This window comes from Fukomys damarensis, unplaced genomic scaffold (assembly GCF_012274545.1).
Source record: "Fukomys damarensis isolate Sample0158 unplaced genomic scaffold, DMR_v1.0_HiC HiC_scaffold_33, whole genome shotgun sequence".
Classification (NCBI taxonomy): Eukaryota; Metazoa; Chordata; class Mammalia; order Rodentia; family Bathyergidae; genus Fukomys; species Fukomys damarensis.
This window is the reverse complement of record NW_022900945.1, coordinates 23,174,576-23,186,276: the sequence shown is the minus strand read 5'-3', so window position 1 is coordinate 23,186,276 and position 11,701 is coordinate 23,174,576. Positions and strand designations below refer to the sequence as shown.

Here is an 11,701-nt window from a genome sequence, read left to right as displayed (position 1 = left end):
AGTATTTTGTTCTTCTGTTGTGTTTCTGGGATCTTGATTATTACATGTCTAGGTGTAGATTTTTTTTGATTGTGGCTAGTCCTATATGCCTCAATTATCTGTGTGTCACATTCTTCCCCTCTGTTTGGGAAGTTCTGTCATTAATTCTGTGAACAGCTTTTTTAAGTCATTTGCATTTTCTCCTCCTACTTCATGGATTTCTATCAGTCTTATGTTATTCTTCTTTGCATCGTCTAGGAGTTTTTGGATCAATTTCTCATGATCCCCTACCATTTTTAAGAGACCTCTCTTTTCACAGTCATTGTCTGCAATCCTATCTTCTATATCTGAGATTCTATCTTTGCAATCTTTTATTCTGTTGAATATGCTTTCAATAGAATTTTTAATCTCCTGGATATCTGTTTGAATCTGTTTATTGGATTCCGTTTCTTTCCTATGTTGTGCATTCATTGTTTCCATTTCTTTCTTATTCTGGGCATTCATGGTTTCTATTATTTTCCTGAGCTCATCTACTTTTTTGTCAGTTTCTGCTCTAGAGTCTCGAATCATGTCTTTCATTTTGCTCACCATCTCTGTGGTTATCTGGGAAATTATTTCTGTTTTGAATTTTTCTAGAGCTTGATTGATCAGTTTTGTTCCTTCCTGTGCTGTGAGTTCTGAGTGTCCTGGAGGTTCTCTATCAGACTTTTCATTCTCCTTTGCCCTACTGTTTGCCATTGGTGAACTGGAAGTCTGTCTTTGTGGCTTGCTTAAATGTTTTATCATCTTTATTTTTGCTGTTGGGTTGCCCTTGATTTAATCTCTGGGTTATGAAATCTTCCTCATATCATTGCATCCCAGCCTTTGATTCTCTAATGACTTATAGACATTCTCATTTTCATTGTTGAGACAGCAACTCATCAAATCGATCCCTATCCTTTATCCCAATTGATACAATCAGGAACACAATAGGATCAATCACCACCCTTTATAACCAGCTATGACTCTGCAGACTGCATCCAAGGACTGGCACAATCAGAGGATCTGAGAGTGTGGGGGGCTGCTGAGCAGCGCCTTCCTGGTGCTGGGTCCAGAGTAATCAATGGGCCTGCACATAAAGGCATGGCCCAGTTGGCAGAGGGAGACCTGAAGTCCAAGCCAGCTGCTTCCCAAAACTCCTGGTGATTCTTCCTCCTGACTTGTTATTTGGATCTCTCCCTACAGCCTTATTCTTCATATTAGTGCTTTCAGGATAATGTTAAGAGTGGCTCTTTGGGACAGACTCCCTTCAAGAAGCTTCGGATCAACTCAGAACACTTTGGCAATATCTGCATTTCTGGCATAGTATGCACACATCACTGATCTATTGTTAATATAGTAATCTGACTCCCCCAAATTGGAACCTCTGCTGTTGCCACAGGCAGCTTCACACTCCTGCTCTGTAGATTTTTCAGGCATGAAGCAGAAGGCGGTCCAAGCCCCAATCCCAGGACACATTTCCATTGCTTTAGCAAGTATTCTGCATGCTGCTGCCTTTGCTTTGTGGGGATACAGGACATCATGCACAGTTGTCCCACCATAGCTTCCTCTTGTGTACTCTAGCCCTCTCTCAGATTCTCCACTTTCTTTCATAAGCTGGAGTTAGGTAGTCTGCTGTGCTGTCAAAATCAATTCATGGTTTCCTTGGCAAGTCCTGCACTATCAAGCTGCCAACCACTTTGGAAGAAGGGAACATTTGCCAAGTATTTTCTCCTGTACTCCTCAGTCAAGACACAGTTTAATCCCACCTTAACATCCTGCCATAGAATTTCTTCTCATGTAGTAATGCTACATCTATTTTGTGATATGTTTGTTTACCTTTCTAAAAGATAATCTCCAGGTGGTCTGAAACCATGTCAGCGGCATACCAATACTCACCATAGCATCTAGTAGTTGAGTAAGTGAAACATAAAAGTCTTCTCTGCAACCCCACCTTATCAAGCCATAACCCATCTCTTCTTTTCTCCTTCCCAGCTAAAGGTCTACAGCTGTTTTCTCTTAATGTCCCCATTTCTTAACTCTGCAAGAAGAGAGGACCTGAGGACAGGCATGACAGACATGGAAGCTTCTGGTCTCCATGTGCTGCAGCCCTGCCCTGTGTCAGATGAATGTTCTCCAGGTTCATGATCACTGCCCCTCTTTTTTGTGCTTGCTCTTGAGCTTTCCATTAGTTCAGACTTTCCACAGGAAGAGCTTCACCTAAGCCTGACATGGCCACTGACCTCTAGGGCTCTGAAGGGTCAGGATCAGGGTCTGGGCCTCTGGATTACCTTCCTGTAGATGTTGAAACAAAGTACAACAAACCAAGTGGCAGGAATTTATTCTCTTAGAGTTCTAGAATCTGGAAGTCAGAAATCAAGAGGCTCATGTTCCCTCTGAGGCCTTAGGGAAGAATCTTTCCTGGCTTCCTGGCTTATAGAGGATCTTGGCCACCCTGGCTGTTCCTTATAGGTGTATCACTCATAAATATATTGCTCCAATCTCTGTCTCCATTGTCACATGAATTCTGTGTGCAAGACTACCCTAGAGAAACCACCTGGCAACCTGCCATCCTAGAATAGCTCACCACCCCAACAACAGCCAATAAGATTTGAATATAATAACTAACCAATCATAATGGAGGTAGAGCTTGTTACTAAGGCTAGTGTATCCCAAAACCTTTAAAAGCTGCTTGAAATTGCTTTTCGGGAACTCCACACTGCATGCTGTGTTAATAAAGTGCTCTTGTGTGTTGCATATGTGAGTGGTGATCTTCTTGGGGACATGGCGCTCGAGTAGAACATTTGGGGGCTCATCCGGGATCAACTCTGCCCCTGGAAGACCCCTACTGCATTGAGCACTTAAACTTTAGAAACTGATCAGTGAGTACTTGTTCTTTCTTTTGCTTCTGTGTCCTTCTCTTCCTGTTGATGCCTGAAAATTGTTTATTGGGAAATTGTGATCTGGATCATTTTGGAGGCCAGGAGGCCCAGGCAGAAGTGAAAGTGGACTCCGTGCTGCAGGGGCCAGGAGACGTCCCTTGCCCCTCTGGTCAGAACTCTGTCTTCCTGCTTACGAGGTGGGGAATTGATTTTTCCCCCCCTCAGGACCCTGAAGTTATTTCAGGGCCCTCTGATTATACGGGGGGGAGGTTGATTTTTTTGGATTCCCTCCTCAGGACCCTGAAGTTATTTCGGGGCCATCTGGTCGAGACAGAGTTCTTTTGGTTTTGGAAGAGGAAATTAAGGGGATTCCCCAACAGAATCCCTGGTTCTTTTGGTTTGGTTTCTGAAAACTTTGTCTTACTTACATGGCACTTGGTCTCTTTGTCTCTTTAATTGCTTGTTTTGAATTTTGTAGTACAATGGGAGGAAAACTGTCCATTCCCTTACCCATCATTTTAGACCATTTTCAGGAATTCAACCAAACTGCAGCCAATTTTGGACTTCATATAACTAAAAAGAAAATGTTTACTCTCTGCAGGAATGAATGGCTCACCTTTAATGTAGGCTGGCCAGAAGATGGCACTCTCGACCTGCCAACTACATATTGAGTGAAAGCTGTTGTCTGTGGGAACCCTGGTCATCCAGACCATGTTCCCTATATGACTACCTGGAAGGTCCTCTTGGAGGACCGTCCTTCTTGGCTTAAGCCCTTTTTGTCCCCAAAGGTGGTTGTCGCTCTCACCCCTGGAAAACCCATGGGCCCATGGAAGCATCTTGGGCCTACAGCTTCCCATCCCATCTTGCCTCCTTCAGATTCCAAGGGGGATGAACACCTCCCATCGCCGCCACCTTACCCAGTACAAGGGCCCCCGCTGGCTCCCCCTGAGAGTCCCCCTAGACCCCCTCTTAGAAGAGCCCGGTCAAGGCATGGGGAGTCATCCTTAGACTATTTGGGTCTGGATTCTACTGTGGCCCTCCCTCTCAGGGCTACAGGCCCTGATGCCTCAGATGCCACTGGGAATCCTCGTCTGTCTGGTCCATTGGCCAGTCTCTACCAGTGACATATAATTGGAAATTACAAAATTCCCCTTTTCCAAAAAATCTAATTAATTAATCTGTTAATTAATCTGTTAGATTCTATTTTGTTTACACATCAGCCTACTTGGGATGACTGTCAACAGTTACTTCAGATTCTCTTCACTATGGAGGAGAGGGAAAGAATTATTAAAGAGGCCCAGAAATTAGTTGTTGGGGAAGATGGAAGACACACCACCATTCCTGAACAGTTGGAAGCTGGGTTTCCATTGAGGTGACTGGATGTGGACCCCAATACTGAGGTAGGTAAGGAGAGGCTCTGATCTTACCACCAGGTTTTATTGGGGGGGGTTCTGAGCTGCTGTGAGGCAGCCCACAAATTTATCCAAGGTAAGTCAGGTTAGACAGGGACCTGAAGAATCTAATTAAGGTTTTGGGATCTAATTGGAAATTACATTGCTCATATCAAGCCCAAAGTTCTGGACAGGTAGAAAGGATGAATCGGACCCTAAAGGAGACCTTAACTAAATTAACCTTGGAAACTGGCAGTGATTGGGTAACTCTTCTTCCCTATGCTCTTTTTAGAGTAAGAAATACTCCTTATGTTCTTAATTTAACCCCTTATGAAATTATGTATGCTAGTCTCTCACCTTTACTCCCTCATATATGCTCTGGAATGTTACTTGAGTTTGATAACCAAAAGTTTCTCTTTTTTTGCCTTGCAAGCATTGTTTAAAGCTCAGGAGGCTCGTTGGACCAAAGTGAAGGTGACTTTTACAGGAATAACACCACCAAAAGCCCATCCATTCCAACCACGCGATTCAGTAGTGATAAAGAGATGTTGAGTTGAGAATCTTGAACCCTGTTGGAAAGGGCTCTACACTGTGATCCTCATAACTCCATCAGCTGTAAAGGTTGATGGGATTCCAGCATGGATTCATCACAACCACGTCAAGGCAATGGGGACAATGCCCCAAACAGACTGGAAGATCTGATGACATCCAACCATCCCACTCAAACCTCGGATAACAAAAAGAAACCAGACACCAAGGAGAGAGGTCCCCGATACAGGGGACTAAAACATTGGAGATTAGCTACTTTGTCTCTAACTTGCTTGTTAGTTTTTGTTCCAACAGGTCTCTCTATTAAAGTGAGTCCACACCAACCCTTAAATGTGACTTGGATCATCTATAATATGATAATGAGCACTGTAGCAAATTCCACTTCCAAGCTGGCTTCTCCTACCGCCTGGTTCCCAGATTTACTAGTTGACCTCTGTGACCTAGTTGCCACAGACTGGGATCCAGCTGACCGATGGCCCTCTTGGCCACTACAGCCTTCTAACACTGGCTACGGATGTAAAACTCCTGAAAATTGAGGTGACACCCGTAAAAGACACTTCTATGTCTGCCCAGGGCACTTCAGGTCATGCTAGAGACAACGTGAATGTGGAGGACCAGATCACTTCTGTAAGTCTTGGGGCTGTGAATCAACAGGATGGATAATATGGCAGGCACTAGTCAAAACTGATTTCATCACGGTAACCCACTATGGGGACTACACTACAACCGGAGCAAGACACTGCCCTGGTAAGAGTGACTGTAGACCATGTTATGAGTCTCCCAAGTACTTGGGAACACCAGAAGAAAAAAGTAACACCCTGTTCAAAAATACCCCTGGCTGACTACCCTGGTTTCATCCTTAATAAGACCTTTAGTCATTTTGATTTTGCTACTAACCTTTGGCCCCTACATACTCAACAACTAGTCACTTTTTGCCAGGGTATCAACAGTCCAACTCATGGTGCTAAAATCACAATACCAAGGAATTTCCCTAGGAATGGGAGATATGGACATATGAGCTCATGATTGAGCTCAGAGTTACATACTCAAGGGGGGGAATGTGGAAGCCAGAGTGACTCCATTTTTGTAATAAAAGGCTGCATTTTGAATTGAGCCTTGAACCCAATTGTTTTGTGACTGCTGAGCCAGGCAAACTAGTTCCTGGGATAACAAAATATACAGAAGTATAGAATGTTCCTTAGATAAGACCACCCCAGAGAAACCACCTGGCAACCTTGAAACTCTGCCACCCCAGAATACCTCACCACCCCAACAACAGCCAATAATATTTGAATATAATAACTAACCAAGATATAGAGCTTGTTACTAAGGCTAATGTATCCCAAAACCTATAAAAGCAGCTTGAAATTGCTTTTTGGGGTCTCTAATCTCCTATTGGCAGACCCACTGCATGCTGTGTTAATAAATTGCTCTTGTGTATTGCATACATGATTGGTAATCTTCTTGGGGACACGGTGCTTGGGCACAACACGGGGCTCTGTGACTTTACATAAACTTCCTTTAAGGAATCACATAACATTAGTCACTGATTAGATTAGCTACCTTAATCCAATATGATGTCATTTTAAACATCATTGTTATATCTACAAAGACCTTATTTCCAAAGAAGGCCATATTCTGAACTTTGGGGAAAACACACATTTTGGGGAATGTAATTCACCCAGTGCAACACGTTCACTGACTGAGCTTATCAATGGATGAATCCACTGATAAGTATAGCACCCTAATGATCCAGCCACCTTCCACACATGTGAGGATTTGGTGGACATTCTAGATTTAAACCATAGCTTTTTCACAGTGATGAAAAGTTAATATGTTGTTCTATTCAGCAAATGAACAGTTTATGACATTGTTTATGACACAGAATGAAAATATAATTTTTGCTCCTTAAGCAACTTATGCATCTGAAATATTTCTGACTTGTTCAAGTTCTTCTCTAGAATTTGACACAGCAAACTAGGATAGTCCTGTTATCCAGCTTCCCACCAAACCATCATCCCTGAACTCCCCCGTGCCAACTGTATAGCCCCACTCCAGAAGGTGAAGGGAAAGAACAGACTGCTTCCCTACCACACTTTACAGCTTGGTGTGGAAGTGGAAGGAGAAGTGGAAAGAGTCCAGGATGGGAGGAGCAAGCAGTGCTGTAAGTTGCACTATAAGAACTCTGAGACCAGGTACTGAACTAACGTGTTTACAGTGCCCTGGTATGGCACACAGTGGAAACCTACCAGATATCTAGAGAATCAAAGGCTGATCTTTCCAGATGCTGGCAGCCAGACTAGCTGTTTCCCTATGATGAAGGTGCTTCCTGAGTCTTGGATTCTTTGGAATAGTTCCTCATCCTGATTTGAGGTTTGAAAATTACAGTGACAGTTTCCAGAAAGAGCTTGTTCAGCTCAGGTACTCTTGAGTGTGATATGAAAGTACCATTTCTTCTCCCTGTAAAAACTGTGTGAAAGGCCCTTTTCTGAATACCTGGGTCTTAGACAGCAGGAAGGATTCTGGGGACATCCAGCAGTCAGTCCTTTTATGAATAGTCACTGAGTAGAAGTTGATTGAAGCAGGAGTCCATGACTATTGTCATAATTTGTATGAATGTTTCTACAATGTCCATGCTTGCCATTTAACTTATTAATGAATTTATAAATTCATCTCACCTAAATATTAGGGAAAAGTGAAAGTGTAAATCAGTTGCATAACGATGCCAATCTCCCTCTTTTGTTTGCGGCCTTAGATAATGCATGGAAGATAAACTATCTTTATCCTTATTTCCCAAAATCACATACCCCAAATTTATAAAGAAGATATGTGCTTAGAGGGATTTTTATTTCTAATTTTATAGAAAATCAGGGAACTAAGCCACATTTTTCATGGACTTTACCTATTTAGTAGGAGAAGCTGACCAATATTCTAGCATGTTGTAGCACCTACCAAGCTTTTATGATGTAATATTGTCTCAAACAGAGTTAGCATATATCATCAGTTGTCTGTTGCTGTGTAATAAATTAGTTCAAAATTCAATAGCTTAAACAGCAAAGATTTATTATATTACAATTTCTATAAGTCAAACATTAGAAGTAGTATAACTACTTGAGGTAAAATTGATAAAAATTGTGTATATTAAGGGTGTAAACATGATTTGAATATCTATATAATGTGTAATGATTACCATACTCAAATTAACCAACATATTTATCACCACACTTAGTTACTCATATATGTGTGTGGTAAAGACACTTAAGATCATCTACTCTTAACAAAGTTCAAGTAAATAATTAATGCCATTAATTATAGTCTCCATTAGATCCCTACAACTTTTTCATTTATAACTGAAAGTTTGTACACTTTAGTCAACATCATCTCATGTCTCTTATCTCTTGTTCTTGGTAACCTCCATTATACTCTAAGTCTAACATTTTTAGATTTAATGTATAGGTGAGATCATACAGTATTTGTCTTTCCATGTCTGGTTTCACTTTTTCAAAATGATTTAATGTTTTCCAGCTTCATCCATATTGTTGCACATGTCAGGCTCTATTGAATAATATTTCATTTTCAACATTTTTTTAACCCATTCATTCACTGATAGACATTTAGGTTGTTTCTATGTCTTTACTGTTGTAGGAATATAACTCAGTGTTACAGCTCTAGGTGGTATAACAGACTCAGGCCCAGAAGAATTGAGCACACACCCTGGAAATTGGAGACAGTGGACTGATTGTTAACAGATTGAGTGGGAACTTCTCCACAGAGTGATCAGTCTTGTCTTGGGGGTGAACAGGTTTGAAAAAGAAGGGGTAAGGATACTCAATGTTAGTTCATTGGATGAGGTAAATATATTTAGCTTATACATTTAGATAGAAAGGTACACTAAGATTCACCTTATTTATAAATGGCAGGAAGCAGAAGCTCTACAGAGAACAAAGGATAATGAAGGGAAACATGTCTGGAAAGTATGAGACTTGGATGGACATGTTTTAGGTGTGGGAGGGGTCAGAGCTAGGAGGAGCCTTTTGTTTGCTGCCCGGTTAGCTGTAGCAAAGACTCTTTCTGGTCAGAAATCATTTCCCTGTTCATCACCACTGTAAGTAATGCTACAATTAATTATAAGTGTGTGGATACCTCTTAAATACTGATTTCATTTCCTTTGGTTATGTAACCCAAAATGAGACTATTGGATGGTTTGTTATTTTTATTTCAATTTTTGAAGAACTGTTTTCCACAGTGGCCATACATTCCCTCTTGAAGTGGTTTTATGAGTCATATAAGATGTCATCTGGTTCTGCAGCTGTCTGATGGATTCACAGGGGTTGGAGGATCTACCTCCATGTTCATCTCAAATGCTGACTGGAGACTTTGAGTTCATTCCCAGATGGGCCTCTGTACATGGCTCCCTGAGTGTCCTCATGACATGGAACCTGGGTTCCTAGATGGGATCTAAGAGAAAGAGAGCAAGACAGACTGAGAGTATCTCTATGACCTATCTCAGGAGTCACACATCATCAGTTGTGTCATATTTGTCATGCCTGTCCTAAACCAACAGGAAAAAGCAAACACGCTGCTTTCAATGATAACAGCAGCTCCCTGATAAATAGTGCAAATGTACTTAAAATATAATTTACAGCACCCCTGGTGCTGAGAAATCCAGTAACTCTATACCCACATGAGAAGATCATCCTTGGGTATCCAAGTCATACAAATGGCTTATGATTATAGCCTCTTCCCAAAAAATCTGTATAAGTATAGCCTTCCCTTTCTGCTGGCTGCTATCTCTCTCTCTCTCTCTCTCTCTCTCTCTCTCTCTCTCTCTCTCTCTCTCCCCCCCAATGTTAGCCCATCTACTCATAATGAAATATTTCCCTGCTAGAATATCCTGGTTTTAGTTCCTGATTCTACTCCCTGTTCCCTGGAATAAACTTTTCCTTTTCTCACAACAAAGAGCTTGTATTTTTGACAAGTGGGTTCTTTATAAAAATATTATTTTGGTCACATAGATCAACCCTGATATTACATGGAAAGGCACTACACAGTGGTGAGGCCCAGCAGCCTGGCTACCATGGTCAAGAATTAATCTTCTTCTGTGATCCTAAGATCAGATATAATGCAATTAGTCATAAATGCAAGTGAAATATTCTTTTTTTTGACACAGGGTCTTGCTATTTAGTTCAGGCTGGCCTTGAACTCACTACCATATATCCCTGAAAATAAGACTAAGTCCTATATTAATTTTTGCTCTAAAAGATTCAATAAGGGCTTATTTTCGGGGGATACCTTATTTTTTCCATTTACAAAAATCTATATTTATTCAGATACAGTACTTTCATCTTTTTATGGAACGTTGCCATAACTTTCCAAATCCCATATTTTAGCCTGAATTTCTGGCAACTCCATCTCCTATAGAACCATTGGTCCTGGCCTCTCATATCCAGGAATAGAGCTCTCTTTAAATAAACATTTCTTGTTCATGTAGGCTGCTCATAGTGCATTCGCAACATATCTGTCAGTGATTCTTCTTTCGTCATGACCTCTTGCAGGCAAGGCTTCACAAAGTTTCCATTAAACCAAAGAGTAATTGAAGACTTATGAGGTAAGAGTGACCACAAAAATGATGGCAGTTAACTATGATGGGCCACACAAAAGTAATGAAAAATTATAGGCACCAAAATTCAGAAAATGTTTATTTCATATGAGTTCATTAAGTATGTCTGTTACAACACACAGCATATTGAATTGTGAAGATTCACATTAGATACAACCAAAGCATGCATGTTATTTGTGCATTGTGTCTGTATTCCAGTTGGCTATTCAGCAATGTCTTGAGTTCATCTGCTTCCATAGGCATTTACTTCTTGTCCAAAGGTGCCTGCTTGGATATTTAAAAATGCTTCATTATAATCTATATTATCATTTTCTCAAAGTATTAATGTCAGTAATACTATTTTATATATAATTATATATTAGTAGTTTATAATTCAGTACTTGTGTGTCACTATGTCCAGTTTCTTCCTTTCAAAAGTGTAGTTTGCCATTTCCCATCCTCTCACCTTAGAGACAGTTATATATTTGATATTATTTTTATTAGGTTTAGACTGAATTTCTGTCACAGAGTCCCCAAAATAAAGTAGCAAAGACAATATAATAGTTTCCTCCTCTTTTAGATTCTATCCAGAAAAGAATGTGGGGGTAATAGGCTGACCCTGCTCTTAATGGACAGCCAGGGACCAGCCTCCTTCTATCCATTGCATTTGTCCTGAGGGTTCTAACTTAATCTGCAGCATCACAACTAGTTCAGCAGTGCAAAACCAAGGGTGGGAGGGGCTGCAGATATGCTACAGAGTGACAGCAGCTTCCTTTATAGGATGTGTCCTGGAAATTGCACACATCAGTTCTCCTAATGTCTCATTGGCCACAGTCACATGGTCAGGCCTACCTGCCAGAGAGGCTGGAGAATATAGTCTGTGGTTGCCTGAGTGCCCAGCTCAAACACAGGGCAGAACAGGAGAATGAATCATGGGGACAGTCAGAATTCTCTGTCACATATAACAAAACAGGCAGCAAAATAGGCACTGGGTCCAGGTTGATTTCTCATGCTACACTTACTTACTTATGAGACTAGATATAAGTAGGTTACAACCTTTAAACCTTAGTTTTCATCATAAGTAAAATGAGTTTATGAAGTAATCAGTGGCTTCCAGCTTTAGACTCAGAGGAAAATATGGCGTATTTGCAAGGGATTCTTGAAATGTTTGTGCATTAAGCATTTTCTGACAATGAGATAACTAACACATCCCCTTATATGTGCATACTACTAATCATATATATATATATGTATGATATAGATAATATAATATAATATAATAT

The 11,701-nt window shown here is 40.8% G+C and overlaps 1 long non-coding RNA gene across 2 annotated transcripts; it reads left to right on the top strand.

Annotated features, from left to right (window-relative positions):
• The first annotated feature begins 2,344 nt into the window (after window positions 1–2,344).
• On the top strand, window positions 2,345–6,231 carry LOC104855719. Of its 2 annotated transcripts, none has more exons than XR_004515120.1 (3): window positions 2,345–2,879; window positions 4,100–4,279; window positions 4,704–6,231. It is a non-coding gene; the product is annotated as an uncharacterized LOC104855719 (long non-coding RNA). The 2 variants fall into 2 exon arrangements; XR_778458.3 differs by having other exon boundaries at window positions 4,077–4,279.
• The last annotated feature ends 5,470 nt before the right edge of the window (window positions 6,232–11,701 follow it).